Source organism: Nesoenas mayeri (genome assembly GCF_963082525.1).
Source record: "Nesoenas mayeri genome assembly, chromosome: 2".
Classification (NCBI taxonomy): domain Eukaryota; kingdom Metazoa; phylum Chordata; class Aves; order Columbiformes; family Columbidae; genus Nesoenas; species Nesoenas mayeri.
The window spans coordinates 71,631,562-71,653,047 of NC_137543.1; positions in this window are offsets into that span (position 1 = coordinate 71,631,562).

Sequence of the window (21,486 nt, forward strand, 5' to 3'; positions counted from 1 at the left end):
TCATAGAGATTAACAAGGTCTTAGAGTACTTTTTCTACAGGGATATAATTATTACTATTTTCAGTGCTCTTTTTATCTTGATCGTTTACCAATTGACCTTAGGTACCACCAAGGCACCTCACAGTATTTGTGGTAAATCCTCTAAGTCAACCCTCAAGCATAACATCTTCAACCTCAAAATAAACAACCCAAAAAATATTTCAACACTAGTAACCAGTTCTGCACATCCCCTTGGTAGATTCATTAGCAAGTCAATATCCTATACAACTCTGATGTTGACCAGTATAAGTACCTACCAGGCTACTATTTGACACAAATTGCCTACCGCTTTAAGTGTCAGATACACCATTTATGCTGGTTTTCAGCCCTGTACGTGCAGGCTTGGACTCTTGTCTTTAGGGTCCAGAGAAGGCTCCTGTGAAGGTAAATTCCTTCATTTCAGAGGGATGTGTTAACTCATACTTACATCCTGCAAATATATTTTTCCCTCTGTTGTTGCTCAAAATGGAGTTGCATTCAAACAAGACGCTTTTTTCTGCTATAAAATGAGAATTGATTTTGTTTCTTAGTGGAAGGCTTCTTCCATGTATTCCTACCTGTTGAGGTCTTGCTGTCTGAAAGCCCTTTACCAGACTGTATTTCTGCATGCTTAAAAGCAGGAATAAAAAAAAAAAGAACAACAAACCCTGAGCTTCCTGCATATCCATCTCTATGCAAGATGTAATAATGCACATGGGGTTTGCATTTTGATGTTATTAGAGAAAGGAGCATATGTTTTAGGAGTATGAATGAGTCTTATATATTGTTCAGTAATTTTTATTCCATTCAGCTATGCTTCCAGGCAACTGGGCACAGCCCTTTTGTTTATTAAAAGCTTTATTTATTTCCAGGTATCTCAGAGTGGAAGCAGAGAATGTCACAAAGAGTGTGGGACCAAACAAGCAGGAAAGCATCAGTATCCACCTGGAGGAACACAGATGTACACTACTGCTTCATGCTAGGTATGGGCATATTTTGCTTTGGGTCCTCCTGAAAGCAAAAGAGCTTATTCAAGAAAAAAAGGTACTAATATATTTTGCTGACTTGGGGCCTTTATATGGGTACATGACTACATTGCTAATGACACCTTGTCAGTTCTGCAGGTGTGTATTTGCTAAGAGGGAGAAGATTCCTCCTACCCAGGATGTATTGCCTTCTCTGGAGTGGCAGACACCACAGAAACACAGGAAAAGTCCTGTATTTTCTAAGCACTGAATTGTAATTCAAGGATAGGTTGCAAACCAGTATATATAGCCTGTCTATACAAGGAGATATATACTTTATTTTTCTTGTAATCTGTCACCTGTAGGTTTATAACTGGTTGAATATTGATTTACTTCCCACAGATGACTCATTTTTGAAATACATTGAAGTATTTGCAAGGAACATTCGTTTAAGTTACTCCTCAAAAACAAGATATATGATACTGCAACTACCAAACTCAAGACCTCAAAAATTATGAATAAGGTTTGAACCACACCACCTGCTGCTTTGAGATTATTCCAGTAGAAAGAATGATAAATTGTTATTGCTGTTGGGTTTTTTTATTTCTGATTTTTTTTACAAGACACCTACTCCTTCTTAAAAGTGTTTTTGTAGGTTTTTGTATGTGTGTTTATTTTTTTTAATTACTTGCTTCCTCTTTGATCTTAAAAAAAAAGTTCTGTTTCTTGATGTTGCATAGATTTAAACCTGCATGAAGTTTCTTGTCAAGATAGGTACTACAAAATATTAGTTGTTATTTATCTTTCTAAGAATCTTGTACAGGATATGAAAAGAACAGAAAAGTTAAGAAATGTAGCCTGGGGATCAAGTTGTTTTAACAGGAATTTTAACAAGAAATTGAACATGTAATTGGCAGTACAGTAACGCCAGTTCTACAGTAATGGTGTTAGGTAATCAGTATGAGCATGCTGTCCTGAATATTGCATTGCTCTAGTATTTAAAAGCTAAGCCCTTGAACAAGTCACACATATAAAGGCTTTCTAATGCAGTTCGAGCACAAAATCAGGTGATGTGAACTCATGCTCTTCTATTCTTAACTGAAGAGAAAATAATTTTGGAATCATTCTGGTTCTTACTGCTTATTTTTTTTCCTTTTTTTAACCCTGTCATCTGTTATTTCTTACTACTGGGTGAAAACAAGATGCCATAGACTTTAAAAATGCTTTATTTTAGCAAAAAAATGTCAAAGGTCATCAAAATTTGCAGCTTTTATCTTCCTTCTCTGGTTTTATGCAAATTGTCACAAGGAAATTGTATTACTGTACATTAACACCATTACAAAAATAATGGGCGCAGCCTATGTTTAAATTTCAATCAGAACATCTGGACTGCAGCCTTGGAATACAGCACGAAACTGGAAATATTTGCCTTGTAAAACATGTTTCTTAGGCAAGCTAAATTAAAGCACAGCAAATAAAAAGATCATTGGGGTAAATATATACCATGATGCCAATGAAAAACAAAGTAGTTATTTTTTATAATTCAGAAATTATTCCTTTGTAAGCAATCAAGAAGAAGGTTTGATTCTAGAAAAATTTCAGTTCTCAGGAATTGTATGAGTTAGAAAGTTATAGAACTGCCAGCACCTTAAAACTTGAGGGCTTTATGAAAAAACCTTCTGAGATTGGGAGGGGTTTTGTGTGGTTACTGATAGGGGATAGGATGTTTAGGGACAGAAGGAATGAGTAGCTTCAGTACAGTCTTAGTACAGCTGTTTCCAAACCCACAGACCTTTTCCACTACCCTGCCCATCCTTTTGTCTTTTTGCAGCCTATCCTTATAACAAGGCACCCCTGCTATGAACAGTGGGTATAAACTTACCCTTTCTTTTCTCTTAGAAAAACAAATCTAGAGTTACTTAGGATATCCAGCAGCATTCAGAAAATTTTTTTGGATCATAGTTTAAAAAGTTTATATCCTAACTTGTTTCCAGTTGTTTCCTCCTACGAAATGCACTTGTAGCCCATTCTGATTGGAGGAGACATGTAGAAGCTCTTTTTGAAGGGATTTTCAGGAACACATGAGGATGTGATGATTTCAAGGGAGGTGGTGTTTTATTGGAACTGATGAGCTTGTTACAGTTCTAGTGGAATTTTTTATCTCCACAACACAATGACTGCATTACAGGTGGGCATTTATTAGTTACAACATTAGTTTTATGCTTGTCTCTAAATGCCTCTAATTAGAAGAGGCTTTATCAAGTATTATTTGATGACAACTAGTAAACTATTTGTTGATGTAAATTTAAATTCAAAGGTTTTATAGTAGCATATCTCACAGACTTGTAAGACAGTATATTTTGAACTGTTAATAGTTAAAAGAAATTAATTAATTGTGAAGCTAATGATCATTTAAGTCATAGTTTAGCCTGCTGTGTCTTGTCGAAATACATCTGCTGTCTTCTCCAATTAAAAACTTATTAAAACCTCCATTGGTAAAAAATGAAAACGTCTCTATTATCACCCATTTTTGTAAAATATCCAGTAGTCATGGTGATTAATTGATTAAAAAAAAAAAAAAAAAAAGATTTAATTTTTACTGTAGCACTCCATTTTAGGATTATAGCTACCTCCTGACTGCAAGCCTGACAACAAAACAAAGGAGCAAATGTCTGCCCCTAATAAAAAAAAAGAGTGCTTAGTAATAAATCACAGTTGTCAAGCTGTGCTATTATATTATCTATAGGTGTCTCTTATAGCATGTTATATCATAAATCACATATAGCCTGATCCAGCTTCAAGAATCTCATTGCCTGTTTCATATCCCATGTGAATGGCACTATTTATATGATTCTCCTGCTACACATCTGTGCTTTTACAGGAACATACAAGTATCTTCACATATGCATTCTATAGATTTGTAAAAAAAGCAGACCTAGAAGACAAACTAGCACAATTGTTTGTATAGCATGCATCCTAAAATCTTTGTCTCATTTTTGAGAAACTTCTGAGCAAAATATTTTTTGCAGGCAGAGGTTTTAGAGAGAGCATATACTTGATGATACTTACAACAGAAAAATATGTCATTGTTTTCTTAATAATATGGAATATTTTTAGAATATTTTTGGACCTGTACATTCTGTAAAATGTAAGACATTACTCTGTATTGGCTATTTACATGTAAGTATACATACGTAGGTTATCTACTGATTGTTGATATAGTCCCAGGATTCTCATCCAGAGTATAAGGAAGTTTAATCTTCTTCATGATATTAAGTTTTCTTAGAATTGTAACAGAGCAGGTGGAGCGACCTCTCAAAGGTGCAATTCCTACCTAATCAAGACCTTTGTTAACTGACCTAATGGAAATGGAGTAGAATTATATCTATGATGACTCTCCTTTAATGCAGAATAAGGCATTAATCACTGGGTGGTAAAATAATACAGCGTGAGGGCATGTTAATTTCTGAGACGGGAGTTTGTTGGATTTTACTTGATTGTGGGGGAAGAACATAAACCATTTGTGAGATTGAGCTCTTTGAAATTTTATGCTGTTTATGAGATCACTGGTGTCCAAACCATGTTTATATGCTAGGAAGATTCATGCAAATAAATACATGTTTAAAGAATGAAAGAAGGTACCACAAAATTCTGCAGAAAATAACATTGTGTTTATTTGTAAATAAATACGTTTGTGAGACTGTATCTGTTATATAAGGCCATGTCAGAGGAAGAGTCAACATGATATGCTGAATATCTCTTGAACATTTTGTCATGCCGGGTAAAGAGGTTTTAAATATGAAAGAGATAGTAAGATATTACCAAGTATTTACTTTGTAAACATGCTTGTTTGATGATAGTAATAATGAATGTTAGCTTTCCCTCTTAATTTCTACTCAGCTAAATCTGTGATTAAAAAAACTAAACACAAATTAGTGTTACTGGTCAGAAATAAACCTAACAAAATTGACACACATTAAATGGGCTTTATCTAATCTCCATCCATGCCTGTGATCAGCAGGAGGCCTATCTGCACAGACATTTCCACCCCTACATTTCCTCACTCTGAATCCAGTTTGTCTTTCAGATTCTTCTGAAACTACCAGCCCCTCTCATGGTTTTCTCTGACAGTGATGTTGCCCTGAAGTGCATCTTGCAAGCTGCAGGTGCAATTTTTATTCTAGAGATCTGTAGTGGCATTTAATGTAGAAACAATAAAATTGGTGTGAATGGAGAATGAAGGGGAATGTCAGGATGTGGGTGCAAGAGAAGGAAGGGAAGAACAGCCCTTAGAGTGGCAGGTGCTGCTGACAGTGGTTTAACTACATTATCAAGATCACAGCACATCAACATGCAGCTTCTCAGGACAGGCAACCTGGGAAAGCACCAAAGAGCATAGGAATATTAAAAATATTCTTCCACTCCAGGAAAAATTCATATGCGCAGTTTAATTTTAAACCTTCAAAGTCATGTTTATTTAAAATGAACGCTGTGTTGTTTTGTTAGGTCTGACACACAGACTGTAGTCAAACCGGTTACCATGTGTATTGCAATGATGACAATAAGAGTGAAGGTACATTAGAATCAGTACTAAACAACAGTCTTGCGAGCACCAGGATTAACAACTTGATTTTCAGCAGTTTTGTGGGTTATTAACATGCAGCAACTCTACACTGGGAGTAAGCAGCAATGGCAGACCTTTGTCTCCCTTGCTACATGTGCTGTACTTATTACATACTTCTGAGACACCTCATGGTTCAGCTTTATTCCCACCTTATGTTCACAGAAAAACAACAGGCAAGTTGAATTTATTTTAAGCAATACAATCATGGCTATCCTGTGAATGGGGGTTTCCTGTATCTCTCTAGATGATGCTCTCTATATGGAGAGAGGAGATAAAGGGCACACCATAAATTATTTCTGCACAAGCAAGGAAGAGAAAATGGTAATTCACACTAAATAGAACTGCTATGTCCTCTGTGCATGTATACACAAGGGACAAAAAAACATTGTGGGTATACAGGCAGACAACATAACTGCAGTAAGCCTAGTTAATTTAGAGAAGTTTTTATAAACTAGGCTGAAGCTTCAGGGGAAGCTATTGAGAAGTTCTTAAGGTTGGGTCTTTTATATGAAGGAACTTAGTTTTTAAGAGTGATACTCTGATTGAGGAGAACATTACTGGTAGGAAGAGAATGTAAGACCATCACTAAAATAAGTTATGTCCTTCAAGCCCTTTAAGGTACTGAAAGTGAGACTTGTAATAAACGCTCTTCTGAATATAGATGAAAATAAATGTGAGCCTTAGTGTTTTTTTAAACCAAGGCTTAAAGTAGAAAATACCTGTTCACATTACCAGCAGAACTTTGCTGAGAACATACACATGATTGGGATCTTCAAATTTATTTTGGTATGTCATGTTTTATAAGAAGCAGTACTTTGTTTTCCTAATAAGAAGTTTTAGAAATGCTAGGGAGTTTATAGGCTGGACCTCTGCTAAAAGCATAATTGTGAAGAAACACACAGAGAAATGATGGTCGATAGAGCTCGATGGCTACAAAAGTTGACTAAGAATGGTTATTGGTGATTTTTATATCAACTTTATTTATCACTTTTTACCATACGCTTAAGTTTCATTCGTATAAATGCTTATGAGAAAATGAACAAATATTTATGAGAAACAGAGATGGATCAGTGGCATTTAATAATAACTCTCAGTCATCAGTGTTGTCTTGACTTGATACTGATAAATCTGGAACTTATTTATTGAACAACCCCTGTGGAACTCTTTGTCTCTTGGCTCACCTGGCTAGAACCTTTGAACATTAAACTTCTGTTCTTTTACAGTTCAGGCACGTTCTGCCAGAAATACAAGAAAAATTCTTCCCCAAAAACATGACATCTAATGAAATTCACTCACCCTAAAATGTTTAAAAGACTCTTCAGGCTCAATGAATTAGTATTTCCTAATGATTTTTTCATTTCACAATTCTACTTGTGGAATGGACATGATTGCATCTGGTGTGCTGCACTGTAAAGAAGGACATGATGCTGAAGTTTAATCTTTTTCATCAGACTAAGGAATGTTATCTTCATTTGAAATCTATTTCCATATATCTGTATCTGAGGATTTGGAAGTGTTGCCAAGGAGATGTTTTTCCATTAGGAAAAGTAAGGGAGACTGTCAATAAAAACTCATAATATCTTGTCAAATTTCTTGTACTAAGAAGCTGAATGCTGAATATGGAGAGTTTTACAGCAAGTATACAGCTGAATGAGGACAACATATTTTCAGTAATTTCATGGTAGTATTTTAGTAGAAGGTCTTTGATGAAATATGGCCTATATGTGGGAAATATTAATGCCATACATTAGAATAATAATGGAAATTCTTAAAGGTTACCTTGTTTGCATTTGCCTGTGTCTATGGTGTGAGATGCCTTTGTGTTTCACAGATGTGAGAGAACCAAAGATTTCTCAGAATAAGCTTCATCTTCCTCCATAAAGCACTCTGATCTAAAGATTTATATCATAGCTTGTGTGAGAGTCTGTCGGAAGATGGACCAGTATTTGCCCGAACATTGCCATCAAGAACTTAGAGAACTGAAGCTGAGACTGAAAGAACAGATGGACAATGACTTGGAGAGAGGCCTGAGGAGAAGCATTGTGGCACTGTTTCTCCAATATGGGGGGGCTCCTGCTAAAAATGGCTGTTGTGTGGACTTTTCCTGCTTCTTCAGCCAAACCAGCCGCTGCCTCCTGAAAGCTATTGTTATGAGAGTGTCTTCGACCCAGGAAGAATAGCTGCCATCCAAAAGAATATGTTCTTACCTGCAGCCTCAGTTACATGTGTCCCTCATCTGCTCCCTCAAACAATGGCCAACCAAAAAGGGCATGCCCAGAAGCTCGCCAAGGGTCCTGAGGTCACCCAATAGACCAGAGAAAGACCTCTGAATGCTGGACATGTAAGTGTTGGCAAAAAAAGTGTAAATCTCTCGAGCTTGCGCAGTACGAGCCTGGGCTGCAAAGTCTTGGCACAGACTAGCCTAAAACAATGGGAGCAAGTGGGGGTGAAGAAGCATAAAAGGTGACTCCAGAATGGACACCATTGAAGATCTTCCCACCAGAGGATCCCAAAACACGACGGAGGACTGGCAGGACTCCACAGGACTGGAGACCAGAGGGACGCTTCTGAAACTGGACTGGTGATAAATGCAACTTCATTTCTCATCTTTACTTTTACTTTTTCCCCATTTCTTTTCCCTTTTCTTTTTCTTACTCTCTCTCTTTATTGCATGCTGCTTTATGGGCAAATTAATAAAGTAACACTGTTTGATTGAATTATAACCCCTTGGCATTTTGGTCGCCTTAATTTTGCACTCTGAGATCAAGGTAAAAGAACCATCACGAGTCCATTGCCGAATGGACCGTGACAGCTTGTTACATGCATTTATGATCATCTACCCTATAAGTAGCATCAGTAATATTTTAGAATAATTGCTGAAAAATAAATTCTTAGCCCTTGACACATGCTCTAGTAATGCTCGTCCTTCTTGCAGTGATTTTTGAGTAGAATCATATCTGTATAAACGGAATGACTTGGCAGAAGTTGTGTAGAGGGATGGAAGTATGAAAACGAAGTGAAGTCTGAAGCAGGTTCTTAACACTTAAATGATTTAAGTCTTTATCAAATCACATGTTCTTCATCCATCCAAATGTCACAATTTCTTGCCCTGTCAAATGATGTAGTCTCTCATTTGCTTTAGGAAGTTACACTTCATAGATTTTTTCTTATGAAATAAAAGAGAACTGGACAAGCTTCCAGTTTGGAAAAGAAAGTACAGGATGGACAAAAAGAAGATGAAAGTTCTAAGTACACCTTAGAGAAAGTCTTAAGCACATGTTTGGTACATAAATAGCTACAGTGGAAAGATACATGACTCTTCCCATGAAAGCCCTGTTCTTGTCATTACCAGTCATTAAGTATCCCTTTCATCTGTAGCTTTGAAATGTTGAAGGTATTTGATACTTGATCACCCTAGAGTCAAAAGGACTGAAAAAGGGGATGAATCTTCCATGGCTAAGAACCTCCGAACTTTTGATGTTTGCAGAACTTGGGAGTTTGTGGCAATGCTGTTTCACAGAGGCCAAAGAAACTTTGTAGAGTGCATTTATTTATCCAGTATAGCATTTTCCAGATGTCTTCATTAGGAGAATCTACCTACTCTTTCTGCATGCCTGCTCTGAACAAGCTGGTCTGTGTTCTGCACAACAAGTTTAGATCAGTACTTCTCTGGCTAGATTACTGCAGGCAAAAAGGACACTATCCTTGAGCAGCACATTAAGGGAAAGGTATAATGAATCTCCTCTTGTAAGTAGTGAAGGATAAAATGAGAGGTAGTTATGAGGATTTAATTCTCTTTTATATGCAAAGAGCTTTGAGGTCTTCAGTGAGGAGCCCCATGGCTGTGTGATTTTCTAGACTGATGGTAACTGAATTAATAAAAAAAATTTAAAAAAAGAAAAAAAGAAAAAAAGTACAGGCTTAAAGGCTGTCTCCTGTTCTTTATTGCCTGAGAGATTGAGTTGAAGTAATGATTTGGTTATTAGGAAGCTTCACAGCCAGGGTAAGTGGCAAAAAGACCCCTACATCTCTGTTTGTAAGATTGTGAATTTAATTCAAGGAAGTGGGAAAAAAAAAGAAAGAAAGAGGAGGGAGTGTGGACTATATGGGATGCTATACAATGAGATGATGTATGTTTTTTCTGTTCCTTCTTTCCTGAGTCTGAGGTAAATAGAGAATACATGAGCTAGCAGCTTAGCCTTGGAGCTTTGTTTAACTCCACTTCCTTTGATTTCATTCTAGCTGTGACTTACCACTCGTTGGCCTTCCCATGAAAGAGATCCCTCCTGGGGCCTGAAGAGAGTGAAAATTGTCTGTGTGAGAGTGTTGGAGGCAGAAATCAGTGGACTTTTGTATATCAGGACCTCTAACCAGCCAAGCCTGGACAAAGTCTGGAAAGATTGAATTGCATAAAGAATAAAAGACAAAAGAAAACATACATTCCAGAGCAGCTAAGGTTATTGAGACACAAGTTTCTATTTCCTTCTTCATGCACAATGTTTGCCTCTGACACATGGGTATTGATTACTCATCACTTTCTTCCTCTGTCAAGAAGTGGTTGCTTTCACAGTCATGGGAGCCAATGTCAAAGATCACTGTGTCTCATTGTGCCTAAAATGGCTATGAAGCTGGCTTTGGTACCTACCATGATTACTATGGTGGTAGCCAAGTGACTACTTTATTGTGTTTCACAGAGGCAGATACCACACTTTGCTGTTTCCTGATGTTAAATTTCACTATATAGCAATCAACCAGAAATCTTAGTGTTCAGGTTTGCTAGGATGCCTGCAAACACAGGAGAGGCAGCTGAGTTGTTCTGTCTGTTTTTTACTCGAACCTCAAGTGTCACCACTTGCTCTTTCTATTTTTTTTTTGAGGATCCACCCAAGTTTTTAATTTTAATGTGTGGACTGTACATCACCTATGAGACCTTTTTTCATGGCTGTTGTGGAACAACCTGTGCTTCTTGACTGAAAAAGGCATAAGTGAGTTGTTAAGGCTTGTGAGTATTATTAGAATACTTACAAAGGCTTCTTAGCATTATTTCTATGAGCTGTTTTTCTAACTGAGCTGTTGGTGTTCATCAAATAAGAATCTGAATTTCTGAGAGGTACTTTACCTAGCACTTTATATCACACTATGACAAATGTTAGAGACTAGGAAGTGTTACATGGCAAACAATTACTTTTCATGCAACATCCTAGCTAGAAGTGCTTTTATTGAAGATACTCACTCATTTTTATTTTTTTCAACACTCATTGATTTTTTTTAACAAATGGCAGGGTGATACTACTTTGCAGACAACTCGAGGCTGTTGGTTTAAATCCAAAGGCAACGTTCTTTCTCCTAGTAGCTAATTCATTCATAGATCATTCTGAAAAACTGGAATATTTTTTTCCTTGAAATAATTAACCTGCTTTTGCATAAGGCAGCATGTGGATTTTTTTTTGTTTTTTTCTCTTTCTTTCTTTCTTTCTTTCTTTCTTTCTTTCTCTCTTTCTCTCTTTCTCTCTTTCTCTCTTTATTTCTCTCTTTATTTCTCTTTCTTTCTTCCTTCCTTCCTTCCTTCTTTCTTCCTTCTTTCTTTCTTTCTTTCTTTTTCTTTCTTCCTTCCTTCCTTCCTTCCTTCCTTCCTTCCTTCCTTCCTTCTTTCTTTCTTCTCTCTTTCTTCTTTCTTCTCTCTTTCTCTCTTTCTGTCTTTCTTTCTCTCTTTCTCTCTTTCTTTCCCTCTTTCTTTCTCTCTTTCTCTCTTTCTTTCTTTCTTTCTTTTTCTTTTTTTTCTTTTTTTTTTTTTTTTTCCTCCTTAATGCACTCTTGCTTAGTATTATGATGAAAAGAAAATTAGTAAAGGAGATTCAAAGATTATTACTCTTGAGAAAATAATTAATCAAATTGAGATACCAGATTCAAAGGAATACATTAGATAGGTAAAAATGGAATAAGTCCAGAGCTAAAGTAACAAACATTAGTTTCAAGAAAAGATCTCTCCAGGTTGGCATTATTAATTCATTAAATGAACTTTATGGTGACAACTGTGACCCTTTGAGTTCATGAATTATAACATTTGTCTTATGTTATAAATATTAAGTATTCTATAAGTAACAAATTTGACACACACAAATATGCTCTTTCACATGTGGTGAAACATGCAAAGTAGAGGTTTTAGCAGAAATGCAAGCTAGATAAAGGGAGTGGGTCAGTTTTGGTGAACACATTCCTCCCCTGAAATGGTGAGTTCTGATCCAGGATTGTTTTACACGCAAGAGGGGAGTCTCTTTTTTTCTTTTTCTCCTAGAGTTTCTGCATTATCTTTAGACATCTCCTTTAAATCCATTCTTAAAATTAATGTAAATGATACAAATTTTCAAGTGCAGTGTTATTTTCATTTTAAAGATAGGAATTCAGTTACATTTTGAATGTGAATATACTTACTTCAATCATATTCAAATTCAGTCTTTCTGATATCAGTGCCTTCAAAATCCACTTGATACTGAGCTAACAGGAAGCCTGGGCATTGCTAATCCATATATCACTTTCTTTTCCTTCTGACCCTTCAACTGGCATTGCTGTGGCTGAAAGATATCCCACAAATGTAAGGGAAAATTTGCATTAAGAACAAATAATGCTGCTAATTAAAAAATAAAAGTTTTTAAAGTTTAATAGGACTGAGATTCAGATTTCCTAGATGTACCTTATATGAAGCAAGGTAAAACCTATGTTTATTTTTTTTCAATAAAGCCTTCTTATTTCCTCTTCATTGTCTTTCTCTTGATGTGGTCAATTATTTTAAGTAGGTTATCACCACTGTATAAACTAACAAAAATAGTATAAACCAAGTTGAGGTGAATTGATAGGATCTGGAGAAGCTTCAGCATCTGCCTCTTAGAAATGCAATTTCTTAGGTTGAAGTTTATTTCCTTTTAAAGAACCTATGAATAAAAGGAGGAATTAATGAATATTCTTCCATTCATATTCATGTGAACAAGTGAGTAGGCATGACCACACTGATTTTGGAAAAGGCCTTCATTGCTTACATCATAACAGAGGAATTTTGAGTGGCTAGAGGAATTTAGCTCTGATTTTCTGCTATAGGGAAGGAGGCAATGAATCACATGATCTCAGAAAAATAATCTCTCAAAAATGATGCAACATGGAAGCTATAGCAATTGTTTGACATATGATTCAATTCTGATCATAAATTCTGGTTTAAGATTGAACTGTTCTTACTTGCATGAATATGTTTGTAGAACTTTGAAAGACTGTAAAGCTGTGTAAATCCTGAATCTTGGATTCTTGAGCACTCTGAGTCATTTTGTTTAGTTGCCTTGCTATCATTTTAGAAGCTTAAACTTAGGTGCTGAAGTCAGAAAACCTGACTCTAAGCTGTGTCTGAATTAGGAAGAGGAAAGGAGCAAACTTAAGAAAATCTGATGTGGATTTGAAATGTCTTTGCTTCTAAAACTAAGGAGGCAAAAGACATTGAGAATTCATTTGGTCTATTTCCCTGCCCAGGGCATATTCTTTTATAACCACACTATTTCAGACAGATGTGTCTGTTTTAAAAGACCTCTCAAGACAGTTAGCAATTTTTTCAATCAATATTCTAGTATTTTAAAGTAAAGACTTAACCTTTAGCACTTGGAAGTATTATCTAGTTCCAAATATAAATCTTTCCCAATTCGGATGTCTTACTGTTTGTGATACTGATCACCTTGGACTGTCTACTATGTGTGCTAGAAAGAAGCTAATTTAGTCAGTGTCAAATGTTGAATTATAACTAGTCATGCACGTCATTCTTAATAAAATACACATTGATATTATTTTGATTTTGAAAACTACTGTCATTTCCCCATATTTTTTCCTCCTGTAGGATAAGTAACCCCATTTCTTTCATTTTCTTCTCCTTTTGTACTCTTCCAGTTGTTTACCTTGTTCTTCATTGGACCTCCTCTGGCCCTTCTGCTTCCTTCTGACAGTGCTCCTCAGGCTTCTCTGAGGCTGAGCAGAAGGGATCAAGCACTTTACAGCTCTGACTGCCTCTTTTTCTTGCTATATACATCAACAGAAAATGTTAGTAAGAACTGAATAAAACTGAGCCACACCATATTATTCGTTCTTGTTAACACTTTATTTATGATGGTTATTGATAAATTCTGGGATTGGGAAATATCACTTCACACTGACACAATGTAAGAAAAATTATGCAGTATGTGATTTCATATAATAACTTTCAGTAATGTTATCAATTTTTGTCTAGTAAATTATGACAAATTCAGTGTTATGTTGGAGGTTTCCAGGTTTAAGCAGCTTCATAAATCAGCATCTGATCAATAGCAGTAACTAATGGACTCTAATTCTCCAGTAGTGGCAATCAGGGCTGGTCATGGTTGAAAGTCCTGTGTTAGATATTAATGTTGCAGATGAAGTTTTACCACTCCAGATTATAATACAGAGTAATTACTATTGCCTTTAGTGTGTCAGGATAGTAAATTTCTTTCAGGAAAATGTAAGGTCAGCTCTTTGATGTCAAGCATTTATTTGGAGTCTGTAAATATCAAGTAATTAGGAAAATAAATCTAATCAAAATATGCTTTAAAAAAGTTTTGTATCCTTACTGGGGACTAGGGAATTCCTTGTCATAAGAGGTCATTTTCTAAATTTTGATTGAATATTAACCTGCAAATAGACCCAACCTAACCTCTGTAAAAGCCATTTTGAGTTTTTCTCATTATTTTATTGGGCAGAAAATCTGCAACATCTGTCTATCTTATGGTTTGTCTTACCTTAAAACCAATTCATTGGGGGGGGGGTAGCTGAACCAAATTACCCATTTTTCTATTAAAAGATGTTGGAAAAATAAGAACTCGTTTCAGAATACCAGAGAAGGACATTTGCATTTTCAGGGTGCCGTTGAATGTAGAGAAATACCAGAGAAACAGTGCATGGATTTGTTCCCTGATCTTGATTCAGTCTCATATAAGTCATTGATAATGTGATAGGGTTTTATTTAAGTGGTCATGTGTCTGGTGTAGTTATTACAATTGGAGGTTTTAAAAATGGCTTTCAAAAGAGGGCATTTGTGTCACAATATCTTGAGAGATTTCAGATCCTGCAGAAAGGATTTTGCCTGATTATCAAGCAGAAGAACATAATTTCTTTGGTGCTTGCTAGGGGTCCCCTTTGTTATTCTGACCACTCTGCTCTAAGTTACCTTTGAATCTTGAGTTTTATCAGCTAGAAAGTATGAGGTGTATGAAAATTCTGTGGATTCACTAATACCACAATGGGAAGATATATGTAAGGAGTTGCAGTATTTTAGAACTGGAAGGCAATTATATTTCCACAAGGTTTCCTTGCAGTTCTTACACATTTTAATATAATTTCCCCTGAAAGTCATGTTGAAAATCCTTAAAATATGCAGTTCAATAAAATGCAGAAATATATAACGAATACAATAATTTTGTAGGAGTTTATGTGAGTTAGCAACAGAAACTTCTCTTGGATTAAAAGAAAAATGTGCATATCTTTAAAATGTGAAGTAACAGAGATAAAATATAAACCATTCTTTACCTTCAATATTAACCAGCCCTGACATAAGATTCTTAGAGAAACATTATTGTCTAATTATTTATTTATTTAGCATTGTTGTGTTGTAATGAAAGTCTGAAATGGCCATAAAGTGGCTATTTTAGTATATTTACTTCACATTTTTACAGAGGTGGAGGAACCAGAGTTTCTGATTATCAGTTAAAATTTACAGACACTTCTCCTGGTTGCATGCAAGTCATGGCATTGTGGAAACTGATCACCACTGACTAGTGCCTCTGGGACTTCCTGATAATTCTGGAAATTGAGTTTTGTTAGACAGCTCTGTTATTTCATTCTCACTTTTTAAACATACTTTACATCAGTGTTCCCATCTAGCAATTGCTGTCTTTTGAAAATGCCATTCTCAGGAGCTCCAAAGCACTCCCATCACATCATTTATGGCTAGAAAGAAGTCCCTCAAAATATTTTTCTGCTGTAAAATTTTATTTGTTTTGAAAACATTTAGAATTATGGCACTAAATTATGTCTCAATTTGAAATTACTGTACTAAATGAGCTCAATTAAATTTCACTTAAATGTCCCCTTTTATTTTTGTGCCACACTGTTGTTTTTATCTCTGTGTGTACTGTGTGTCATACAACATGATTGGCTACATGTGAAAAAAAAATCTTTTTATTGCATTTGTTCTCTTTTTTATACTGAAGTATATGGTAACTAGTCATAATGGTCTCACTGGACTTAAAATTTACAGCATCATAACAGATAGTATCATCACTGATTATCTTTCCTTTTTGCTAACAATGAGTATTTCTCATTCTTGATGGTCATTTTTAAAAAAATCATTAAAAGCTTAATCTCTCAATTGAGAATAAATCTTTATAGCATAAGAAGCCTTAAAGACTTAGATCAATTTTTTAAAAAATCAAATATTTACCTGTCCTTATTTTTTTTTTTCATCTCCCACCCCTAAAAATATATTGATAAATATAGTTTCATAACATAGTTTATATCTCTTGTCAAAAACATAAACTTTCAATTATGATCCAGGACATCACCCGATGATCTTAATGTGTTTCATAGAAAGAGTCAACATCATTCTCTCCAATGGACTGAAGTTAATGTGCTCATGAACATCCATTCACGTACGTTATAGCTTCCTTTACTGCTCTCTATTCCTAGCTTCCAGCTATCTAATTAATTTGATAATGTAAGACTTGATGGGTGGTTTTAGTTTTCTTGAACACTGAGAGGAAGACGTGAGATTACAGTCAGGCAATACAAATATTACCAAGATATTTATTTTAATATAATTTTTGGTTGGTTTTCTTGCAAATGTGTAAGAATATTTTACTGGCTTTGAACAAATAGGAGCAAGGGATTTAGGCTCTTCATAGGGTCAGATTATTTGATAAGGAGGAAAAGCATGTGTTTCCAAAAGAATAATTTTCCTGTGCACTTTTCCCGTCTTGCAATTTTTGCTGTAAAAATATTTTTCGAAGGAAAAGTATCATGCTGGAATAGTTTTTGATACACTACCAATTGGTCTCTACAACTACCTGAAAGAAGGTTATAGCATAGTGGTTGTTGGTCTCTTCTCTCAGGTAGCAAGTGATAGGACAAGAGGAAATGGCCTCAAGTTGTGACAGGGGAGGGTCAGATTGGATATTAGGAAAAAATTATTTATGAAAAGGATTATCGAGCATTGGAACAGACTGCTCAGGGAAGTAATTGAGTCACCATCCCTGGAGGTGTTTAAAAGATGTATAGATGACATTCTTAGGAATATGATTTAGTGCCAGAGTTAGGTTAATAGTTGGACTCGATGATCTTGAGTGTCTTTTCAAACCAAAATGATTCTATGATTCTATAGCATTCTGTCTGTGCAATGTTTATGAGCCTCACAGTGGTGGTATCACCCAGGGAAGAGGTAGGGTCAACACTTAAAGAGTTTGACTATGAGATGCGGAGAGATAAAAGGTATTTGATGAAAGGAAACAAAATGTAACAAAACAAAACAAAACAAATACACAAAGATAAAATTCAACAACCTCTTCAAGCAAGTCTTATAAAATATTTATACATTTGTTTTTGTTACTTGGGCTATTCATGATTTGATTGCATCATCTTTTTCTTACAGAATAGCAACCCATATAAGTCTCTTACTTTAGTCTCTTTGGAAGTACCACCCTAGGAAATTTCTCCTTGTAGCATTCATAATGAAGTTCAGAGAGGTGTAAAATCTTCAAAGGATGGTGTTTTCTAAGAAATATTTTTTTACACACTGAAACTTCTTTCAGTATAATAAAATAGCATTGCTATGTGGAGTAAGATATCTATAATAATGTCTAGTATTATTTTGGCAGAATATAGAAAAACCTACATTTTCACAAATAGATGGAGGTGACGCACTTGGACATAGATAAACGAAGAACTTTTCGAAGGACTGAAAAACAAATATGTCCAGGAGGGGTTTATTTTCCTTTTGGGAAAAAAAAAAACCAACAACCAACAACAACAACAACAAATATAACAACAACAACATCAACAACAACAAAACAAACAAAAAAAAACCCCACCAGTTTATTGAAACCAAATCTTTTTATTGAAATTTTCATTTAAATCATTGTTTTTAGTTTAAAACATGGCTGTTCTGATAATTTTAGAGCTGGTTACAAATCATTAGTCCATTTAAAGTCCCTTTTCACTTTGGAAGAGACTGTAAAAAATCCAGAAATCAAACCAAAATATTTTAGAATGACCACTAGTAAATATTTATATTACTGTGAGTCATCTCCCACTTGGAATTTTGGTTCATGGTCATTTTGGTATGTCAGCTTCTTGTCACCTTTGGTAGGGAAAAATAAGGCTTAAACTCAGTGACATATATATATTTTAAATGATTTATTTGAAAATATAGGGTTTGGAGAACCTCAGTGCATTTGTTACTGTGTATTGTAAAAGTATTTCTTACAGATAAAACTATGAAGGCTTTGTATCTTCGAAAATCACATTCCATTTTGAGTGTCTAAAAATGAAGTCCTGGCAGTCAGATTTGAAAATGGCACACATATTCTGTAAATGGAAAACCTTTTCTGCTATGAAAAAGCCAAGAGAATTTAAAGGAATAAAGTGCAGTAGATATTTAGTGAATTTTACTGTATCCCATCCATACGTGTTCTCTGTTCACGAGTTTCCATAGGCTAAGGGGAAAAACAAAAGCCTTTGTCAAAAATGTCACCAGCATGTAAGAGCATAATCAACTTCTGACTATGCTCAAGACAGACAGAAGTGCTACCTGGTTATTTATGACTTTATCCTCTATTAGAGTTCCACCAATAGCACACAAAACTGTAGAGAGATTCAGGAATTCATTTGCAATATTGTAGAAATGGTCCTGGTACCATCATGTAAGTTATTTAAATTGACCTGCTTCTGTTTGTCATACTACCTGTTGCTCTAGGTGTTTTGCTTAAATATTAATCTATTATTAAATATTAATCAAGAGAAAAATTGCAGACTGAAACATTTGACCAGTGACTCTGCAAATGCTGTCATTTAATCATATTTGGATGCATGTTCAGCATTTAACAGTTCTGCTGTTATCTTCATCTCCATCTTCACCTGCTTTCTTTCCTCTGTATTTTCTAAAGAAATGTTTTTGTGAAATTACTTGATGACAATCTCCTTTTCTAAAGGTCTTGCCTGGCCTTTATGTACAATCTTAGATATTTTGACTTACTGTCACCAGAAAGTGGACAAGTTTTCAGTCACTGTTTATCAGTGGCATAACTCTCTAATGTCAGATCTGAATTAATCTTTTTAATGAAATATTCTCTTGCTTTATAGGAGCAGTTAAATGTCTGCCCTTATAAACTGAAGGCTATGTAGCTTTCTAACCCCATGAATCCCAGAATAGCTATATTTTGTGAAAGACAAAGAGAAATATTTTTCTATAGAGGAGATGTCCAAGAATGACTGACCTGCAAGTAAGTAGGGAGGAAACGGCTTCAGGAATTTCAAGAACCTAAGGGGATGTGGTTCAGAAAGAAAAGGTCTTGTTAAGGAAAATCAGCATTTCTCGGAGCTCTTCTTTTCTGAGCTGTAATGAGTATCAGATAGAAAGACTACTGAGCAACATGCAAGATTAGGCAGCTATCTGATAAAAAGGATATGTGAGTAAACCAGAGCAGGCATTTCTTTGCTGACACAAAACCGAATAGAAATAACAGAGTTGCCTCTCTCCTGTCAAGAAGCAAGTGAGGATGCACATAAACTGAAGCTACCCTGTTTCCCCAACAATAAGACCTAGCCTGAAAATAAGCCCTGGCATGATTTCTCAGGATTTTTTGAGGGTGCTTGAAATATAAACCTTATTCCAAAAAATAAGCCCTAGTCACAATTCATAAAAAAGTCAATTTAAATAGTGTCCAGGCAGCTATACGTGTAAAACGGTGACAAGTTTTGGAGCAAAATCTAATATAAGACCCTGGTTTATTTTCAGGCAAACAGGGTAATAAAGAGGTCTGAAGTTTAGTAGGCCTGTATCTGGCAAAGAAGTGAATGCAGTTATTTGGTGGGGCCAACTGCTCCTGGACAGGTAAAAAGAGTATATCAGAAAAGAGCACTAGACAATTGTTTGGAAAATACCATCTCAAGTAAGATTCTGGCTCCACAAAGTTTACTAAAAGAAAAGATTCTTAGGGAAAATTAGGTAATATGCCTTTCCAGGGTAGAAATCTAGGGTATATTTTGTCTTCAAAGTATCTAGACTGCTATAGACTGTGAATTTTCATGTTAAAAAAAGTTTAAACAGTGCCAGCTATTGACCATTCTGCCAAGTAGTAGGTTTGGCAAGCAAACAAAATACGATTAATCAATATAATTTCTCGACATGAGCATTAAATGGATTTGTATATCTCACAAATCTTATTAGTACCCTGGCAAAAGATCTCTTTGCAATATGGGGTTACCTTAAGTGAAAAAAGAAGGCCAAGACTACAGAGTTAGCAGAATGCACAGGGTGCTATAGAGTAAGGAAAACTTACTGAAATTTGCAATGTCTCATATTAGGAAATTAAAATGTTTGATTTGTTAATATAAGTTGAGTTAGCTGGAAAAAATGCAGTTATTTCAGTGTTGTTAAATATCAGGAGTAGTTTCTGATATTAATGTAGCTCACCATTAATTTATTGATGTATTTATTGCTTAGGAGAGGTTCCTTTACTTCAATCTTCAGAGTGCTGGGCAGGAACCTCTGTAGGGCTCTACTTGCCTACCCAAAAGTGAAAAGTGAAAGAATATGAACAAAGGAGATCTTTCATCCTGCTGTTCCATGTCTTCTCTTCAAATGACCAGGCAATATAGTTGCATGGCATAGGGGAAAGTAATCTGTGAGAAGGTTTCCTTCTGGGTTCCTCAGCTCTAGTTCAACACTGTCTGTTCTCCACCACATTAAAAGGTTAGGAAAGAGAAGCTATGATGAGAATTCACTAACTGGACCATATGAGAGCAGTGGGTTATTCCTGCTTCTGAAAATGGAGCATATAGTAAAGTGACTGTCATGCCTGGTGGTTACAAAACTTAATGGGGACAGTGGAGGTCCAAGAAGTTCACACAGAATCACAGAATGTTAGGGAAGTTTTACAATGAATGTGGAAAGAGCAAAGGAGGGGAAACCTATGTCATTGCTTTATCTTTATACTAAAGCTCCTTGAACTGATTTTTATGTTTTGTTTTGAAAGTTTTCATACTCTTCATTTTCCTCCCAAGGGATTTATTGTTTTTCATTCCTAGTTTTCTTGTTTGACATCTTTCACTCAAACTGCGTCATATGTTTCTCAGTCATAAACTTCTATGAAAAGAATAAAAGCTTTTCACACTATATTACCTCATGTTTCAAGAAGCACTGAGTTAATAAAATCCTACCATTTCCTCTTTTTGTCCTGCCTCCTGCCAAGACCTCCCAATGCAGCAGGAGTGAATCTCTCATCATTCCACCTCTATGGTCAAATCAATAACAAATGGTTCACTAAAGGAGTATTTGCAAGTTGAATAATTTCTACTTCTGCAATGAGCCATGTCGTCTCATCTCAGGGGCAAGGAGGCAAATGCATAGTTTTCTCTTCTTTAAAGAGATACACTCCTTTTCCGGCTTGCTAAATGGGATGATCTTCATGATAAAGTTGGATGCTGTCTGTTTTTTCTGTGTCAATAATGTCCCTTTTGAAAAATTTAAAATGTCAGGAGGCTGTCACATTGAGAGAGACTAGCATTGCCTCCCTAGCATGACTATGGGCTGTATAGGATATCTTTCTCCAGTGGTTTTATAAG